A 20,820-nucleotide genomic window follows, 5' to 3' on the forward strand; every position below is an offset into this window, starting at 1 on the left:
CAATAATTTGGTATTAAGTTGCTGAAAAGGCTGATTAAACTTAACCCACTGACTCGTACAGTTTGGCCGTCAGTTTAGATTTTTTCTCCATACTTAACAACCTGACTTTACTGCTAGTTTTCCCTCCACAACATTTCCTATGGTGTTTCCTCTGGCTCTCCACTTTGACCTTTCCTTGACTTTTCCCCTTGTGTTCCCAACAAGCACATGAATATTGTGATACCATGTCAGGTGTGTGTATATATACTCTGTCTTCATGCCCATGCCACCAAAGTGCTGCCGCCACTGAGGTATCATGCCGAAGGCAGCGGACGTGACACCCAACACAGTCACATTATACTGAAACCGAGCCAACCAGTCCAGTTTCCTTGCTCTAGCCTTAAAGTGCTGAGCGCCAAGGAACGAGTACCATTATTAATGTTTTTGGTATGACCCGACTTCGAGACGGACGCTCTAACCATTAAGCCACCGAAGTGGTCTATCACGATAGTGTATTCTAGTCCTCATAACCCTTTATATACCCAAAGCTCAAGTATATTTCACTGATGTTTTGCGGTGTGTGGCTGGGACAAAACAGGCATAAGGGACACCATGACATTAAACCATGCGTATATGTTGTCCAGTTGCAGATGACTGTTCCAGACATGTAACTTCTCTTATTATCATTGCTCAAAATAATTTATAGCATAATATATGTTCATTATCTTACATGTGTACAGGTACACTTGATAATACTTGCTGAAGAAATGTTAATAAAAGAAACACCGTTCACTTAATACTTCCTCAGGACACTCCATTTTTTATTTTCGTTACACTATCCAACCGGTTACATTTGGAGGCCATTTCCAAGCAGTCGATATGGCAACTGTGGGCCCTGTAGCTGAGTATTTGTGATGGGAAGTACCCCCTGGTGTGAAGATAACGTCAAGGTTCTGTCTCTGGAGATTCCGGACGTGGCTACATTAACCTCAATTCAGACTTTAATCATCTGTACTAATCTACCTCTCTGCAACATTAAATGTAGCCTGGTAACAGCCTAAACGAGATAAGTTTATATTCAGGCATGTGTGTGTGTAGCAGGTCTAAAAACAACCGGTGTCAGCGAGTGAATTCCCTGGGAAACTATAGTGAGAGATGCCGTACTCAAAACGTGGACAATATAATGGCCTCATCTTCGACATTAAAGGTTTCATTAATTACCTCCTTAAACAATACTCGCATTACTGACCAATTCCCCGTGTTATTTATAGGACAATCCTAATCTACATTATTGTAAGCTTTCATTTTCCAAACATCTTTTTAGTGGGTGAATCTGGGACAAATATCACAGAAATTCTTCTTTACGTCCTCAAATGGCTACACAGTTGGTATATAACGTGTCTAGTGTTACCGTGTTTGCATATGACACTTATACATGAAGACAAATGGATCTTTTTATGTGTTTACCAGTTATTATGACCGCTACAGCCTTTATATTAACCAATGCAGTTAGCGTTTCTATTGTATATGTTGTCAATATGTTGGGTGTAACATTATCAGTTGTTACACCCGTTATATCTGCGCGAAAGTCAATAGTCATTAGGCTTAGTGTTTCAATTCATCTAAATGACAAACAGTTGTTGACGGTAGTGAGAGGTTGTGAGAGTTTGTGCAGAAATTGTGGCATTGCTGTGCTATCCCACAAACAATGAGAAACAAATTCTGCTTTATTATTTTGTATCGTGAAACGTCAATATTTTGGAATACTGTCACAACCGTCTGCATCTAGCGTGGATTTGTTTACTTTTCTCAATGAAGTTCTTAGATGTGACTGAGGTCATGCGTGCTTCACGTTTTAGCAGGGATCCAAAACATGATCTATCACAGGCGCGGTCCAGGCACGTGGTACATCTTTTGTTTAGATTCAAAAGTAATCATATCTGCTAATGGCGCGTTACAGGTTGTCTGTGGCAAGTGTGTCCACTGTCAATGACAACCGCGTGGACCTGAAATTTTGAAATAAATTTGTCCAGATTAACCTGCAGTGCGACCTCGCCGTAGTTATATAACATGTAATTAAGAATAAAGTCGATGGAGCATACATATTTCGATACGCGGCCAGTCGAAGTTTATATTATTTCATATAATGACAGTTGTCCTGGCACACAATTGCACGCTGGGATAGACCAATTTATTCATGTCTAACATGACGTTCTTCTAATAACAGAGCGAGCTGAGGTGATTAATTTCGAGCCGGTAGCGGCATGCATACAGGTCACGCGTGCCCGGAAGCACAGTTACTTTACCACTGATTACCTCACCGTTCTTTAGCTGAACAAATTGGACATCATTAGACGTCGGTTGTTTTCTTTTTTGTCTAATGCTAAAGCCTCCTAAAGAGTCGCGTGTCAACAATTCACTTGGTTTCTTCCATATGTGCTTGCGTGATTTTCGTCCGTTGCTAATAGATGAAATTTCAATGTGAAATTCTCGAAAGCTCAGGTTCAGATGCATTTTCTTACAAGATCTAATTAGAAATTTGACAACTGTCTCAGAAAAAAAAAACTACCAATTCTTGAAACAAAATATGTGTAACACTAATGCATATGTGGAGCTCCACAAGCCTAATCATTCAAACTGTCCATTCAGTACGACATGGGAAGATGATTCAGGACGCAGACCTAGTAAGGACGCGGTTCCCGTGTCCATTTAGCAGTTTTCAGTGTGAAAATTCAGCAATACGGAATGTTTCGTAAGCAGCATGCGTTCACGCAATCTCAATATCTTTTTCGCAGTACACCCAAGACGTCATTTGCCGGCTATATTACGTCAGGTATTGTGATTATCAGCAGAGTTTTTAACCTCAGGCAATATGATCTGTTCGTGATATTTATCTAAGCCTTTATGTATCCTAGCCGAGTTTATTCAACAGGAAGGTAATCTAATGGCTTGAGATGCGCTAGACACTGACCTTTGCGGTTGCGAACTCAGAGTTAACTCTCCGTTGCGAGACGTAAAGAACAGTGGTTTTACTGTGCTTTGCAATAACCGCAACTTCAATCCATAAAATTGGCCGCAGTCGTGTAGGCGATACGCGGCAATTTCTCCTCCCATGTAAGACCCCAAAATCATCATGGTTGTTTTATTAAAACCTCTGCTAAGAAAATATATGACAAATAAAATAGATTTCGTTCGAACATAGGATTTAACCAGTGTCACTAACGGAGGCATGGGAGAAGCTAACAATTTTAACAAAGACTGCCCCTATCTAAAATATATTATTTTTTGTTGTGTCTTAGGTGTATTTACTTTTGTGGTTCTCTGGAAAATACTTTTTGTTCAGCGGGCTTATTGGGCTTATGTGATATTTTCAATGCTTAATTGACTTGTCTGAAGACGAAATATTTTTTCTTAGCACTATATACATGTATAAAAATATAATAATAGGTTGGTGATACTGTACCCAGTGAGGTCGTGATGTTATACCCAGTGATGTTGTGGTATTGTACCCAATGATATAGTGACATTGTACCCAGTGATGTCGTGATATTGTACCCAGTCATATCGTGGCATTGTACCCATTGTTGCCGTGACATTTTACCCAGTAATGTCGTGATATTGTACCCAGTGATGTCGTGACATTGTACCCAGTGAAGTCGTGATATTGTACCCAGTGATATTGTCACATTGTATCCAGTGATGTCGTGATATTGTACCCAGTGATATTGTCACATTGTATCCAGTGATGTCGTGAGATTGTACCCAGTGATGTCTTTGCATTGTACCCAGTGATGTCGTGATATTTTACTCAGTGATGTCGTGATATTTTATCCAGTGATGTCTTGATATTGTACCCAGTGATGTCGAAATGTTGTAACCAGTGATGTCGTGATATTGTACCCAGTGATGTCTCGATGCTGTACTCAAAGATGTAATGTTGCACCCAGTTATGTCTTGATACTGTACCCAGTAATGTGGCGATGTTGTACCCAGTGATGCCGTGATATTTCATGCCATGAAATTGCACCCAGTAATGTCGTGATATTGCACCAGGCGATGTCGTGATATTGCCTCCAGTGATGTCGTGATATTGCACCGAGTCATGTCATGATGTTGCGCCTAGTGATGTTGTCTTTACCACAAATGTGCTGCTGCACGCTAAACCCGTGCTACATCAAATGTACTTTTTGTATGGCGACTTGTTGACTACCCTTGTATTCCGGTACAAACGTTGTTTGCTGCATTCAGTTTGATGATTACAATTTTTTTCTGATGAAACAGAAATCGACTAAGAATGTGTGACTATGTCATTCACTTTAGCAAAACATCTAATGCATGTTGAAGACTAGAACTTGGTGATTTGCCAGTTTTCAACAGTCAAATTGTATAATATACAATAATAACAATCAAACAGTAGAACATTGAAGGAAAGAAAAACAATCATGACGTCGACTTTGCACAATTTTGCACTATTATTTATCGCATATCGTGCATGTCGGAAGTGACGCAACACGCACACAAGACGACGTGGCATCGCTTTATCAGTAAATATGAAAGTTTACCGTTGCAGATAAAACAGAGGGAACACTTTTGGGTGGTTTAAATGAACTTTATATTCAGCTGAATAGTCATACGTTATTATAAACTACTGTCACACAACAGTGTTTTAATGGAATAGTCGAGACAAAAAAAGTTGCTAAAAACATAAATACATTAAGTAAAAGTTGAAGAACCAAAATCTTGTTTCAAATTCAGCAGAGTTATTTTGTACAGGTGACTTTGATGGAGGAAGGCATTGTTTGGAAATTCAAAGATTTAATTCTAGTGTCACTCAAACGACATGCCTTTGAGTCGTATTTTTCTTAGATGTAACAATAATTTATTGAGTGTACATTTTTGTAAACTGCAGACTATGTACACAAAGACATCTGGTCTCATATGAAGTTGTAAATTTGGCACGTTCTTAATTGACTGGATGCCACCTTCCGCGCTCGAATTGACCACTCTATCAGTAGATGTCGCAGGCTGTTTTTCTCTGGCAAATATTCAAACGCTTGGCTGAAAATGAGTCTGACGGTTTCGATTATTTGGGTCAAAAGGAATTCCGCTCACGTAACTGTGGCTTTGACAACGGCTTTGTCATGATCTACGACACTCGATGGAGGACAGCGATAAAGCTCTTTTCCTATTCACACATTAATCTGACAACTACGCTGATCATACTAAACCGGTCTGGCTCCGCACCTCTCTCTTTGGTGGGTTGATCACACGTCAGATAGCAGGACCGCTCGGAGTCTGAGATCGAGCTATCCGACCGAGAGACCATTGGCTCTCATAATCAATTCCATTGCGCGATTCCATCCCGTTGACTCGGGCAGAACATAGAAATGTGCGGTGGACAGCTTACAAATAGTCTGTCTCTTTTTCCTGTAATAGACACGTGTGCGTTTAGATTCGAGCTTGTATACAAATGCATTCACATGTATTCATCACTAAATATATGTCATGATGATGATGGAAAGGCGCCATGAATGTTCTAGGTGAAGGAATGAAACCGTATCAAAGTAATATACCATGCTAGTGTGTTAATTATTCATAAACATCAACAAATCAAAGCCATATTTGAGAGCCGGGTGATACTGAGGAATTCAAAGTTGACTATTTTTGGCTATTATTGTTAGACAGCGAACACAGGAGAATAAATGTGTGTTCTTAGAACACCGTGACTGGATGAGTAATTATTCCTGACAAATTTGATGTGTTGCTGCGCGGTGGAACTGTATAAATATTCTCGCAGCTGTCGGTGACACACCCCTCTACCTACTACTATACATGTAACTCATTTTACACCCATAACCATTACACCCATAACCATTCACATTTCAATTTTCATATAAAACGCCCCACAGTCAACACACGCATGTACATCCACAATCCACTGATTCATACATATACATATATATATATACATATATATATTCACACATATACTCACACACGCACACATTAAAAAACATAAACCTCCACAGCATATTTATTCATGAAACACTTTGCTGCAGTTCACAGTTATGGAATGCTTTTTGGATATTATTTCTTTTGCTCCTTTGTCTTTTTTCATCTTTTCTGCTTGTTGCAAGCATTATTTTGTACACAGGCTTGATTTCGGTATAAATATGCTTTTGTTTTTCATGAACCGTAGACGAATGGATATTAAACTAAAATGTTGAAGCCCCGGGTAAGTGACCTCTGAGTCGGTGGGTTTTATTCCGATCAGCTGTTTATTAATTTTGTGAAAGATTTCATCGGTCAACCCCAATTCAGGAATTTGACAGGAGTTGTCTCAGGGGACGAGGCTTATCAGGGTTGGTGTGGCCTGGGATCGCAAATCTGGGGACAGTGACGTCATGTCAAACGTGAGGCTTAACATGTAAGTAAATGAAAAATTAATTGTGGACTGTACCCCCCACATCACACATGATTCAGAAACATTTACACCACAAATCATTATGGACATCTATTCATGAACATCCGCACCAGACATGCCGGTACTGATGATCATCCGCAGTACACATACTCATGAACATCTACACAACACATGCTCATGAGCATTCACAATACACATATTTACCAGTACCCATGAACATCCACAACAAAAATACTAACGAACAACCACACTACAAATACTTAAGAGCGCCCTCAACTACACATACCGGTACCCATGAACATCTGCACCACACATACCAGTATTCATGAGGATCCACAACACATTTATGAACTTCCGCACCGCACTTAGTGGTACTCATGAACATCCACATTACACAGCCATGAACACGCACAGTACACATACACATGAACATCCACACCACACACACTCATGAACTTCTACACCACACACAGTGGTACTCATGAACACTCACAATACACAGTCATGAACACGCACAGTACACATACACATGAACATCCACACCACACACACTCATGAGCTTCTACACCACACTCATGAACACTCACAATACACAGTCATGAACACGCACAGTACACATACCCATGAACATCCACACCACACACACTCATAAACATCTGCACCAGACATACCGGTACTGATGACCATCTACAGTACACATACTCATGAACATCCACAATACACAGTCATGAACACCCACAACACAATATACCGATGAATATCCACAATACGCATATTCAAGAAAATCCACAATACAGAGTCATGGACATCCACATGAAACACATTCATGAACATCCACACCACTCATACTCAAGAACATCCACACTACACATACCCATGAACATCCGCGCCTGACATACCGGTACTGATGATCATCCACACCACACATACTCATGAACATCAACAGTACACATACTCATGAACATCCACAGCACACACGTTCATGAACATCTACAACACACATACCGATGAACATCGACAGCTACCCTTACCTCTACTCTTGAATATCCACTATAGACCATTCTCTTGAACGTACCTCGGCTTCAGGTCAAATGGCTTACTAAGACGTCGACATACCGCATAAACGGTTACATATAAACATCCTCAGCTCAGATACCCATAAATCTCAATCCTCCAAATATAATTACAACTTGCATAAGAAAGAAATCTCACTCCACAATTCCAACATCCATACTCTAGAACATTTGCCCAAACTATCAAATCATCTAATCAGTATCGATGAACATCCACCCAAATGCCTTCTTAATGAATGAGGTGGACGTAGATGAGGCTATTCGTTTGACATCGTGCGATTCGTGTGCTGGACATGCATTACCTTTATAAAGTATTGGTGAACTCATCACAAGAACGGTCAAAGGGACGTAATACATTTCATCCGCTTAACTCAATTCAGGTTTCCCGTAAATATTTCGCACCACACTTATGCAGTTTCCAAATAGGCTTATTTGGTGAGTTCTGCTATGGAGAGCTAAAGGTTGATGGCTTTCATTAACACAAAATAAATTTGTATGGTGATTGTTCTCCATAAATGCTTCCATCTTGCTTTGTCATCTTATATAATTGGGACAATGAGCGCTATCTGGTCGCCAATTCTGACGCTTCCGGTGTCTCCAGTCACCTAATCCTAATACTTCTACCTTGAAAACTGGAAAACTGGAAAACATGTGTGGTTTAGGGTGTACATTTGTGTTTGTTATTCGTTTGTAGTTATTTTTTAATCCAGGCAAATATGTAAATGTTCTCAATCTTAGAAAAACATCGCTATTTTGTCCCCAAATGAAATCTGGATACACTAATAGTAATAATTTAACCGGATCTTGTCGAGACACAACCTAATTTCCACTCTTTCACTGAGATTTGTGGTTTTGCCTTACAATTTTATTTTTTGTTTATTTCGGTCTTTTTTTTTTGCAGACTCTGCTTTTCACTCATCTATGCCTTAACAATGCAAAACACTGACAGTGGCTAAACATAGTAAATATTCAGCCGAAATGCAAACACTGAAGGCAAATCAAAATGACAGCAACAAAGGGGGTTAACTCTAACAACCTAATCTCTACGACTGTGTCACTGCGTGGAATTTGTTGATTACGCCGCTGCCATTGTTCGCGGAGCCTTGGTAATAATGTGCGGTTGACAAAATTGCTGTGATGTTTTGTACAGTCTAACGTTTAAGTAATACCACCTGTGTTCATCCAACATGGTGTGTGCATGTATGTGCACATATGTTTGTCACCGGAAGAAAAGTCCTAAACCTTCGTGGCATTGCTAATTCCATGACCAGTAAAAATGATCGCCATCATATCTGGAAAATTTTTGAGCATGGTGTCAAACAGTAATTAAATGGATAATAAATAACTTTAAAAAATGAATAAATACATAAGTAAATAAAAAAAATCAAGGTCCAGTTTGAACCAACGTCACAAGTTATTATTACTAAAACGAAACTTGCCATGGATATTCCGCCAAACGCTTTTACTTCAGTAAGTTTCTTGAATTTCACACTTCAGTTACAGGATCTCTGCCGCTCTACTGTATAATTAACTGTAACTGCTTTTCAAACTAAGGCAATGGGATGTATGATGTATCGTGTTCAACAAAAGCCTCACGTTCGATTTTGGGTAGATATTTGCTGTGAAAAGGTAAGCGATATAGGCCTACACATTTCGATTAACGACGACTTAATCTATAAGTCAACAAAAACACAGCTATTTTACATTTATGCTATACGATGTGAGATTCCTAAAAACGACGATCGTTATTCACCTTGACTTCGAAGAGTCATTTAAAATCTGTATTCTGTAGGACCTAATTTGAACGATGTTCAAGCGAGTGTCGTTTTTTTTTCTTTTACAACTGTTTGGAATAAATGGTAAGATGCTCACTTTTGCAGAATTAAAGCACAACCATCTGAAACAGAAACTACAGCACATACCATAACAAAATAGCAAAAGTGCATTTTGTGTGACAAGTTCATCATGTTTCCACGAACATATGGCGTAAACACGTATCAAATAAACAAATCAATAAATCAGTGGATTACATGTATAATTTTGCATATGCCCACAAGAATGCTGGGACAGTCATAATAATACACATTTATGGTTATAATATTCTATATTCCAGGTGTGTTAGCAGTATGTGGATTATCGGGGGTTTCCTACCACCGTGGTATACGGTATAACGACGTGGTATAAGTGAAATATAAAACAATAAAATAAGTAAATAAATTCCCACAGCGTTTATATGACACAATCGCAATATCATGCACAGGTGCATGGGAGTCTTCAGTAGCCTATCAATGATCGGTTATTTACCTCCAGGCAGTTCAATTTCCTGCACCCATAAAACTCAACTCCATCGTATGGGTGAAAAATGCTTAAAACAATATATGAAATCAGTATACTCATCGGTGGGTTTTGCTCATCGGTGGGTTTTGCTCATTGATGGGTTTTGTTTGTTTTCACAAGGATTATATGATGCGATCACGAAACAGCCTCACATAATGACGTAAGTGACTGCCGATAACAGCGGACTGAGTTAGACATCAACAGTTCATGGAAACCAAGCCACTGATGTTGCTGCGGGACTCGATCGATAGCCCATTAACGTAACAACGTCACTGGACTATCTATGTCAGTTTGAGGATGTCTGTTCACATTTCGTGCCGATGATCACCATACCGGCAATCTCTGTCGTGAGCTCTGCCCCAAGGAGTTCATTCGAAGGACTCTCATTTGAGCCAACATATTAACTTTTCTTCCTTGACCAATGGATAAATTCAACTTCCACTGACGCCCAGTCCTCGACTTTACATAAGTATACGTATAGGATTTCCAGGTGTGTTGGTTCACTGTGTTGCTTTATCCTGATCAAGGTTTTCGTCAATTCACCGCATTGCCATTAAGTAATTATTCCCGAATGCTAAGAAAATTTGACGTTGGAAAGTATTTGGTTATTGTCGAGATCTATGTTAACACTGTTACTGGCAACATCGCCGTCACAATTAAACAAAAACATGGTGGTAAAACCGATAAAGGCGTTATTCAATACATATTGATTCTGTACCGGTTCTTTTCTAAAAAGGCTTTTAAATAAATTAAAAATATCTGACACGAAGGCTTTTGTTGATTTTTTCGGAGATATGACTGTGTTTCTTTCAATAAATCCCATCAGTGGGAATGCTGTCACGTCTTACCAGTCATGCAAACAACAGAGGACAAAACTGAAGGTGAACCAGGCCACTATCGGAATCTGGACCCACTTTCCATTCAGTCTATTGTTTGAATCAGTCACACGTGTTACACCTTTGGGGTATGTTACAAGCGTTACCTGGCTCGAGTCTAAGCAGAGCGTTTTTAATGAATCATGGTACACATGACAAATTTGTTCCACGTTGCATACAAAACATGTCATCAAATGTACGATAAGTGTGAATCTTTTGGCCCAGCTGCAAGTTTGTAACAGGACGAAAACAATAATGATCTTGTAACGATCTCAAAGGAACTTCTGTAATTGTCTTTATGTTCAGAATTTAATAGAATTTGCTGAAGCTAAAGTATCGCAAAGCAACAAAATGCTGTAAAACAAAAGGTCAATTATCTAAGATTGATGTGATAGGTTTGAAAGGCTGATTATAAGTGCAACGTTTCCATCAGCTTACCCTACAGAGAGTATCGGGGACATTAGATTCTATTAAACTACCTACTACTGTCGTACAACTAAATAACCAATCAGCAAATAAGAACAAACAAGACAGTCATGAGACTAGGCGATGTTATTGTGCCCTCAAGACAATGACGTCTGCATTACACTGTCACCATACCATCACGTCATGTTGTGCGAGGAAGGAATGCGTTGCTGATTTTGATATGTGCCATTTTCAGATGTACATTAATGGCAAATTGGAGGATGTTAAAATGTTAGTCTGCACCTTTGGCCTTCCTTCTGATGAACAAAAGCCCTCGCCACATTTGGATGTCACGAAAGAATAATGACAATAACTTGCTCAGGGCTATACGCAGCATTAATACATGTTTGATAGTGGAAATGTACGTACTTCTAAAATTTACTAGAGCAATGCAATCACACACATGTCTTGATCACCCTTTTATAATTTCAATACATGAAAATTTGGGTATTTTGCATGATTAAACAGTACTGTGACAATTTGCCTTGAAATAGCTCAGTGCTGTAAATTGTCCATTTACACAATTGTAAATTATAGAAGAAAGACATCATGACATTTGGAAAGCACAGGGAAGTTAGCCTGGGGCAGAAGTAATGTAGGTTGTAGACAGCACGTCACACTCCACTACAGGTCTGTAGGCATAGGCAGACTCAGTAGGTTACTGTGAGATAAACCAGGACATTAAGACATGACCTTCCCCACTGTTGGCTGTTACCACGATCATATTGCTTTACATGATTTATCAGTGAAGGAGCAAACCAACGTCAGTGGCCATACCAAGGTCACCAGCCGACAGAACGTGTCAGAGCCGAATGACATTGCGTCAATTCTGAAGAAATACAGACGAGATTCAAACGAGAATTGGAGGATAATCTGAGATCATCAGGACATTCCGATTAAACCTCCAATTAACTTCACCCCAATCTCACAACGTATACCAAAGACTGGATTGCATGTTTTTACACTAAGACATGTTACTGTCCCATTGATGGATGCATTCAATTCAAGAAACCAAAATGTTTACAAATATCTTATTAAAAAAACAAAAACAAATTACAGGTTGGGATGAATTTTGCTTACCACAGAGACATCAGTTCAGTGTTGTTAAAACTGAACCACATAAAACCATGCAGTGTTTTGGTCTTGCACGCTAATGCAATGAGTTGAAACAATACGCCTGCCCAGCTTATTTTTGTTTGTCTATAGGCAAAACTCGTTATGTTTTATGTCCTCAGTATGATTTATGACTTTAACAAAAGACTGGAATTACAAATGCTCTGTCAACAAAGCTATCGCATTTCACTTTGGAAATGACAATACATCAAAACAACGTAACGTCAACTAAGTACTATAAATAATTTGTACAGATATAACAACCGGCTAAACAAACAAAGGAGCTACTGTTAGATGTGCCCATCATTAAAACACTGTGCGTTCTCCTGTCTTCAGTTAGTTATGGACATCTGACTGGGGTTACCGGCGTGAACAATGTTAGATCATTTACATGCTATACTCACTTTTTATAAACCCGAAGTTTTAACTAGTTATTTTGTTATCCTGAAGTTTTATTACTTTGCAAGCTCTTTGTATGTCTTTATTTGATTAGTTTTTAAACACAGCACTTGGGGATATGCCATTGGCACAAAGCAAGTGGTTTGATGTTTAGTGGGAATTGGACTGAAGCCTATGGATATTGTAGGACTGGAAGTAACGGTGGTCACCATCACACTATAGACACAAGCGAGGTTCCAGGGATTTACCACACGGTCTCCTTGTCTAGCTTGTTGTATTCACTGGGTTGTTGTTTCTCGACACACTCTTAAGGTGTTCATTTATACGATGGCTGCCAGGTTTATGAGTAGATGCAACCCCGACATAAACCACAGACATTTGGTTCGTTAATGGCGAACTCTTTTACTCGACAGATTATTACCACCAAGACTCCAAAACTAATGGAAACAGAGGTTTTGCAAAATGGTTTGAGATTTGCTTCCATGCAGCATCCTGCCATGAGACCAGTACGCAGTCAAATTCCGCCGTGTCGTACATCTAGTTGTTAAGACAAATTAACTTTGTGGTGATGAGTGACATTCTTAAATGTCCACTTCTATTTATTGTGAGGTAAGCGTAATTATCGTTTGTTATTTTGTTGTGAATTGGCTAGTAATTTACGAAAATTCAAAGCTAGTTAATAGTTTCAATATTGATATGACATTGAAGAGTTGCGTAATTCGCGATGTGATTGTACCCATTGTGGACATCAAGGTAATGCTCTGTATTAAAATGTTTTGCTTCTATTGAACAGATGACTTTCTGGAAGTGTTGATGGTGCTTTTACCTGGCTTCAAGGAATAACGGGAGATTTAGGACAGTTTAGACTCTCGCCCGCCTACTCGTTTGTTGTTGCCGGCCCCTTTCCTGATGGAATAATAGCGTTTCCGGGATAAGTGCCTTGTTGTGAGGCAGAATTCATGAAATCAATGTTGGATTTATAAAAAAGTGTATTGTTTCTATCAGTCGTCTCAGGATTTTATGTGATCATTACACTTAAGGTGATATCCCGACGACGTCCAACACATCCTAGGGAGCGCTGCCTTTGATGCTTAAGTTCTTGGCAACCATGACTGTGTGTTCTATAGGCCTACATGGCAGTATTGTAGAGGGCTCTTTATTTGATCTTCACTGACGAGAACATTACGTGTTCTGCCAATGCTCCTACGTGCATAAAACATCTGGGTTCATAAATCCACAGCTTCAACCACCGTGTCTCGGGGTTCTCCGTTACAAGCTGCTTAACACAGAGCCTATAAACATTGTAAACAAGGGAATCGCATTTCACTTTGGCTTTGACGTAGCATAGAAAGAACAGAATAAAGGTTTATAGGAAGGGTCGTCGCTGGCTTATTTTATTCAAGTGTTACTCTTACGATAATCGGTTGACTCCAGACCATTGAGTTTACAAGCTCGACAGGGGATTTAAGTCTTGTTGTTTAGGTCTGTGAACTAGTTCGGAAAGCCTCTTGATAAGACGATTAAAATATACAGCAATCTGTCACCTGCCAGTATCAATATCAGATTTTCCTGACAATTACATTGCGTTAGAACACCACCACCACAAGCAACTACTATAAATATATGTCATAGACACTTTTTTAGTATCTTTTTTGACACAAAGATGCAACATAACAAGCACTTTCCAATTGACGTGTTTTCCACTTTAAACTTCCGCGTGTTATATTTTGATAAATGTTAACTCAGCTGCTGTCAACTGGCCAGAAATATCTGATCATTACATTCCTTAGTCAGCTTTTTCACGAAAAACTCACCAACGTTTCTGTCGTGGTAACTTAAAGAAAGGAAAACTCCTACCATTGAAGCAGAACCGATTTAGAAAGTGCAAATGTTATGACTGTGATACAGGTGAAATTTTCTTAAAATCCTGGCACATGTTTGGTGGTGTGCCCATTACATCCATGAATGTAATTAAATTTCAAAAAAGGACTAAAAAGCCCGAACGTAATGATCAGTAATTGAATTCATCGTATAAGTCACCATACGCATCCTTAGCCTGGACTTAAAACATCACTTGTCCAAGTTAAACTCTTACAGTTGTTATTTAATACTCTACATATACATAAAACAACATACATGGCAATAATTTGCTTAAGTGTAAGGCAAAACAGTTTTTTCTTACACTGGTAATAACACTAGTACAATATTAAGTTTAGTCACTGATTATATGTGGTGAATTTACATTAAAATGACCAAAGGTGATAGATTAAGCATTGTTAAACTACAGAATCCCTGCAATTTGACTGAAGGGTTTCCAACAGCCTGAAAGATTTACGCATGAATTTTAAAAGACTTAGGTAAACATCTGTAGCGAGTTGTGAAATATACCCATACATACCAATGCTTGTGGCGCCTCGTTCTAAAACTCTTTAACTCTTCAAACTATGCTGTTTGAACATGTATTTATCTGTTTAATAATTTTTGCGCCACGTGATTGTATAAGAAATACAGGGTAATGGATGCTGGAAATAGGTCACAGCCTTTGGGGGAAATGTCGATCCGCGCAAGTTACCTTTCAAAACACCTGGCACAGAGGAGCAAGCCAATCAGAGGTTGGTGGAATCTGACAAACTGCCTCCTGGGTAATGGTTTGTGATTTAGTCCATTAAGGCATTCAGCCCTCTGGCCAGCGGGCTACCCCACTCATGCCCTGCCGAGTCCTTCCCTCTTATCTTAAGTAAAATACAATTTTAAGTTTTAGTTAACATCTTCAATTCATTATAATCTTTATTGGTTAGAAGCTTATCAAGTTATTATAGATAATAGTAATTATGAAACATTTACTTAGTATGGTCATTAAAAAGAAATGAAGTAATTTACACTGATGTTACACTCAATTAACAAGTAAGATTGTTACTGGATATTGCAAGCTCTAATAACATATAATCGATGTACCCTTCCTGGAAGATGTTAAGAGTGTTTTGATTTGGTTTCGCTGAATTATGGTTAGCCTTGGCGAGTTTGATCTCTCATCCATCTTCCATGTTGCTGATCTGGTTTCTGTCGTCGTGGCTGACCGGTTCGCCTGAGAGCATATCCGGACAGGTACATTATTCCGGTACAATTTACCTTCATTAACTGGTCAGGTCTGTATGTACGTACGGTCTGATCAGCCATGGCAGGATTTCCTGTCGTTATTGCGGCTAAGGTGAGATTCTGTCACCGTCTACACACATCATTCTAAACGTTCTCTTTACGCATGATATATGGACAAGCAATACGGTAAGGCGCTCTTTGATTCTCACTGATTGTGGAACGTAATCACTCCTGCCAATGTCTTTATATAACTGAAATGTGTGTGTTAATAAACCACAGCTTGCATGAGTGTGTAGGCGAGATCTCCGTTACTTAACACAGGCCCTGTGATGTTTAGACTACAGGTTTTTTGCAGCTTTTTATAACAATACGCCAAAACGTTCTTAATTATCTATTCGGTATAGGAATAGGTATACAAAAGACCTCAATCGCTGTTCGTCGGCCATCAAAATTCATTTCACTTGGGTATTCATACTACATCAAAATATCATAAAGACAAGAAACTACTAGAAATATCGTGAAAGACGGGTTGTAAACATTATTTGAAATCTTTATTAGTGTTCCTGCCATTAAAAAGGAGTGATATGAGGGAATTCATCTAGATATTGCAACATGGGGTGTAAACACATCTGTGTGCTCGTCAGGGAAAAGCCCTTGTGCTTTATCATCGGGTTGAGGTAGTTAGCACGTGATGCCTCGTCCTTTACATGCATGTACCTTTCACAGTTACCCTACTAACCTATTTGTAGTTTAACCGAATGTATACGATTTTTTCATTCGAATCAGTCCATATCAATGTGTGTTAAATACTTAAATTGAGGCACTTGAAGACTGATGGGCTTTGGGAGAGAGAGGGTGACGAATGTAGATTTAAATCATATGTCTATCAGGGTTGCATATACTCATAAACATGGCCGACATCCTATAAGTGAACAACATATGCCAAGAAATAACAATCCACTCAGTACAAGAAGTTAGACAAGGAGACCACGTGGTAGATCTCTGGGTCTTCTGATCCCTTGTGTCTGTCGCGTGATGGTACCCAAGGTGACTTTCAGTCCGACTTCATCCGCAGACCTCAGTCCAATTCCCAACAATCATTAAACCACTTAATGTTTGCCAAAGACATTTGCCTGTGTTTAAAGCCTAATCAAGTAAAGATATACAAAAGCACACAAAGAAATAAAACTTGAGGAAAACATAATGATCGTTAAAACTGTCTGTTAATAAAAACTGGCATATCATGCCAATAATCTGATAGACAAGGGAACACACAGTGATTAAATGATGAACACACATTAAAACAGCTCATTCTTTTATTTTGCACACGCTAATGATCATCGTTGGGTGAAGGTATGTGTGGCTAGGGCTGAGTTGGAGGGGGCGCTGCCAAACCAATCTGTGTGTGTAATAACCCTAAAGGACAAAAGACATACACTTAGGCACACCGTGGCAAAAAATTTCTAGCTGGAAAATATTTAAACTGGTTTAAACGACAGGGAAAGTGGACGAGATGTGGTGGGAAGCAAAACGAAAACCTTCCCAAGACTTGGATCCACCGTCCACTAAAAGGGTGAATTCGAAGGAAAACATACCCGCGAAACTTTGCTTACCCATGGGTAGTCGGACTGTGATTGTTATGGAGGAATTGATGGAAAAATTAGTCCAAAGTGCTGTAAAAACAGCTGTTAATTCGGCGATCGAAGTAGCCATGACCAAACTTCTAGATGTGATCAAGGTAAGCCATACCAAAATAAATTCTCTGGGCGACGACCTTAAAAATGCACGAGACAAACTGAAAGCCAATGAAGGAATTATTAAAACTTATGAAAGTAAATTCACTTTAGTACATAACTAAATAGAACATCTCCATTTCCAAGCCGAATGAACGAGTAAGTCAGTTGTATAGTTGAAATTGGAATACGAAAAACTCCATGATAAGGCTGAACAATGCAGTCGTCGAACATGCCGTACGCATTATAGTGGCCTCAAAGTGCAAGAATATGAGTCCACTTGTAAAGCCATATGCAAATTAGCACTACAAATGAACGTTCTTCTAACGGTAAATGATCTATCTCGCTCGCGCTTCATCGGAGTAAAGAAATCGCATATAATCGTGCGGTTCATCTCATACAGAAAGAGAATAGAATTCCTGACAGCCCATCGCATCCTAAAAAGCTCTGATGATACAAAGAACATCTACATTAATGAAGACCTGACCAAACGCCGCTATTTCTTACTTTCTAAAGACCTGTTGAAACTAAGGAAAAATGGAAAGCTGTTCACCGCTTGAACCTATGGTGGAAATATTTTCTACTGGAAAGTTGAGTACGGCCAAAAATGTAGAGTCGAACCTAAGGACGACCTTATCGGTCTCTGAACGTTAACCTCTCCTTGCACATCAATTTACACCAGTGACTTTAGAGTATCTTATTTATGATCTTATACAGAACCTCAGTCTAATTCAGTTTATCATGTAGTACTACTGGGGAGTGGCCCGAGCATTGTACATATTGAACATAGCACCCTACTTCCCCTACCAAGCCTAACACAGGACTACGAACCTACCACTGACATAAACGTTCTTGTGCATGTGCGTGTGCCCGGATCCTAAATTGACTGGTGAGTACACTGTTTTGCTGATCCTACTGCATGAAATTCAATCAATTACGTAACTTCACATATATTACAAAAATCCTACACCGGTTTGGGGGTTCTTAGATGCCTGTTCTCTGGTATAGGCTTTGCCCACCTCGGTGTTCTATAAACACTTGTGGAAAGCATTCGAGCATGTATCTGTGACAATGCATGATATATGATCTGCCAATCTCTTCAGTCTTGATTTGACCTGGCAGACCCCCCCCCTTTCCCCTTTCCTTCCCTTTACCAACCAAATCATCTTACCCACATCATGTACCTGTACCTAAAAATAACGTTTGTAAATATTTCCCAGCCGTGTATGTGTCTATGTGCCAACTTGTACATATCAGTGTTAAATAATCCCCAATGGTGTCTATGTATTTTTAATTATGTAATTAAATTCCTTGCATCCTTTATCTCGTGTAAAATACCTGCCTCTTGAAGTATGGAAAACGTATCGGTCGAGTATGTGCAGTGAGAGCAATGAAGATATAAAAAAAGCATGTGCTCCCTTCCTTGATATTATATTGTTTACTCTGTGTGACTTAAATCAGCATCGAGGGGCAATCGGGGTCTGGTATAACTATATGTCATACAAAGACAGCCTATTCATTGTGAAACTCTGTAAAATTGTTGGCGATGCATGCATTCTTCTCCTCCCCCTTGCAACAATAAGAGATCGTGTGCTTGGGAGTTGCTTAACTGCCATCTGTAATCAGCATTTCCTTGTCATTTTGGTAATTGTCCTTATATTATATGCTCTGGGGATATTTGTCAAAACCCTGGGCCAAAATTTACACATGGCATGAAATGCGAGAAGCTTAGTGTCTGTGAATAATGATGAACTTGATGAAATGAATACTGTATTAAGTATACACTATCACTACGACATAACCTCTGTGACTGAAACCTGGTTAAGTGATAATGTTTCAGACCATGAGATCAGTTTAGAAGGATATATGATCGAACGGAAAGACAGGAATCAGGATGGCGTTGGAGTGGCCAATAGTCTTCAATAAGTGTAACTCGTAGAAATGACCTAGAAGGCAACACAGAAATTCTGTGGATTCAAATCGAACACTTTGAAAAAGAAAAAAAATCATCATAGCCGCTTGCTACCGTCCTCCAAACCAAAATGCATAATCACGTGGTATGCTTCTTGAAGATTTCGACACTGTCCTCAACGCTGTTCTCTCCGAAAATATAGACACTGTATTAATATGAGTGTGCTTAGAGATTTAAGGCGCTTAGCCATAAGGGCGGACCAGTGGATTGTTACTTTTGATGCCCAGAAAACTGTGTATCTATACATGTCTCTAAAAATAATCCAGCTCTTCCTAAACTCTATTTTCAGGGTACTGAGGTGAAGAGCGTTCGGTACCATAGGCATCTCGGTGTGATATTATAACAGAATGGTAAACAGGACGACCATATTCGGACGATCGTAACACACTGTAACAGAAAACTAAGCAAAATGACTCGCGTTAGAAGAACACCTAGAAGGAAATGCACGGTTAGATCGACACTAGAATACGGTGATGTCTTGTTTGATAACTACAGTTAATTTTTGTCACAAAAAATTGAAAATAGACAACGTAGAGCAGCTATTTTGTGTATAGGGTAAATACCCCGCACATCATACAAACCCTATTTACCGAACTTAATTGAAAATATTTGTCCTTAAGCCGAAAACCACACAGATTGCTCCTTTTTTTAAAAATAAAATAGTCAATGGTCTTTCTCCAACTCATCTTGAACAACTCTGTCCTTGAAGAGTAACAAACGACAAAATACACAACTTAAGAACTGATCACAATCTGACCCTGTTCAGCTGTAGACTATGTATATTCAGTCTTTCTTTCCCTAGACTACTAAGAACTAGAATTCCATTCCCACAGAAATAAGAGAATCATCTTTACAGAAAAACTACCTTACCCCATTACAGAAAACAATGTTATCGTATCTGTATAACTATTTCAATAATTTTGCTTCGGTTTTGCACTGTGGAATGAGACTGGGGCCGAGCGTTCACTTATTTAAATATAACATAATTGGCCACAACTCATGTCCTGCATGTGGCTCTGTAAATGAAGATAAACAGCACTATTTATTAAATTACCCCGCATTTGCTGTTCAAAGGGAGCACATGCTTAAATCATTCACAAATATCGCCTCTCCCGGTGTGCATCCGGTGTCTTTCTTAAGCAATGTCCAAAGTACATCATGTCTACATGTATGTTACTGATTGGCTCAAATGACTTGAATCTAGACGACAATTTAAAAATATTCAAAAGAATTCACAATTACATATCAACTACCCACAGGTTCGACACTGATAAAGACAGCTGTCCTTCATTCTGACTGCGATACCCGCCTACCATAGTGACTTATACCTATATTGTATATTTCCTGTATCATA

This window comes from Liolophura sinensis, chromosome 1 (assembly GCF_032854445.1).
Source record: "Liolophura sinensis isolate JHLJ2023 chromosome 1, CUHK_Ljap_v2, whole genome shotgun sequence".
NCBI lineage: Eukaryota > Metazoa > Mollusca > Polyplacophora > Chitonida > Chitonidae > Liolophura > Liolophura sinensis.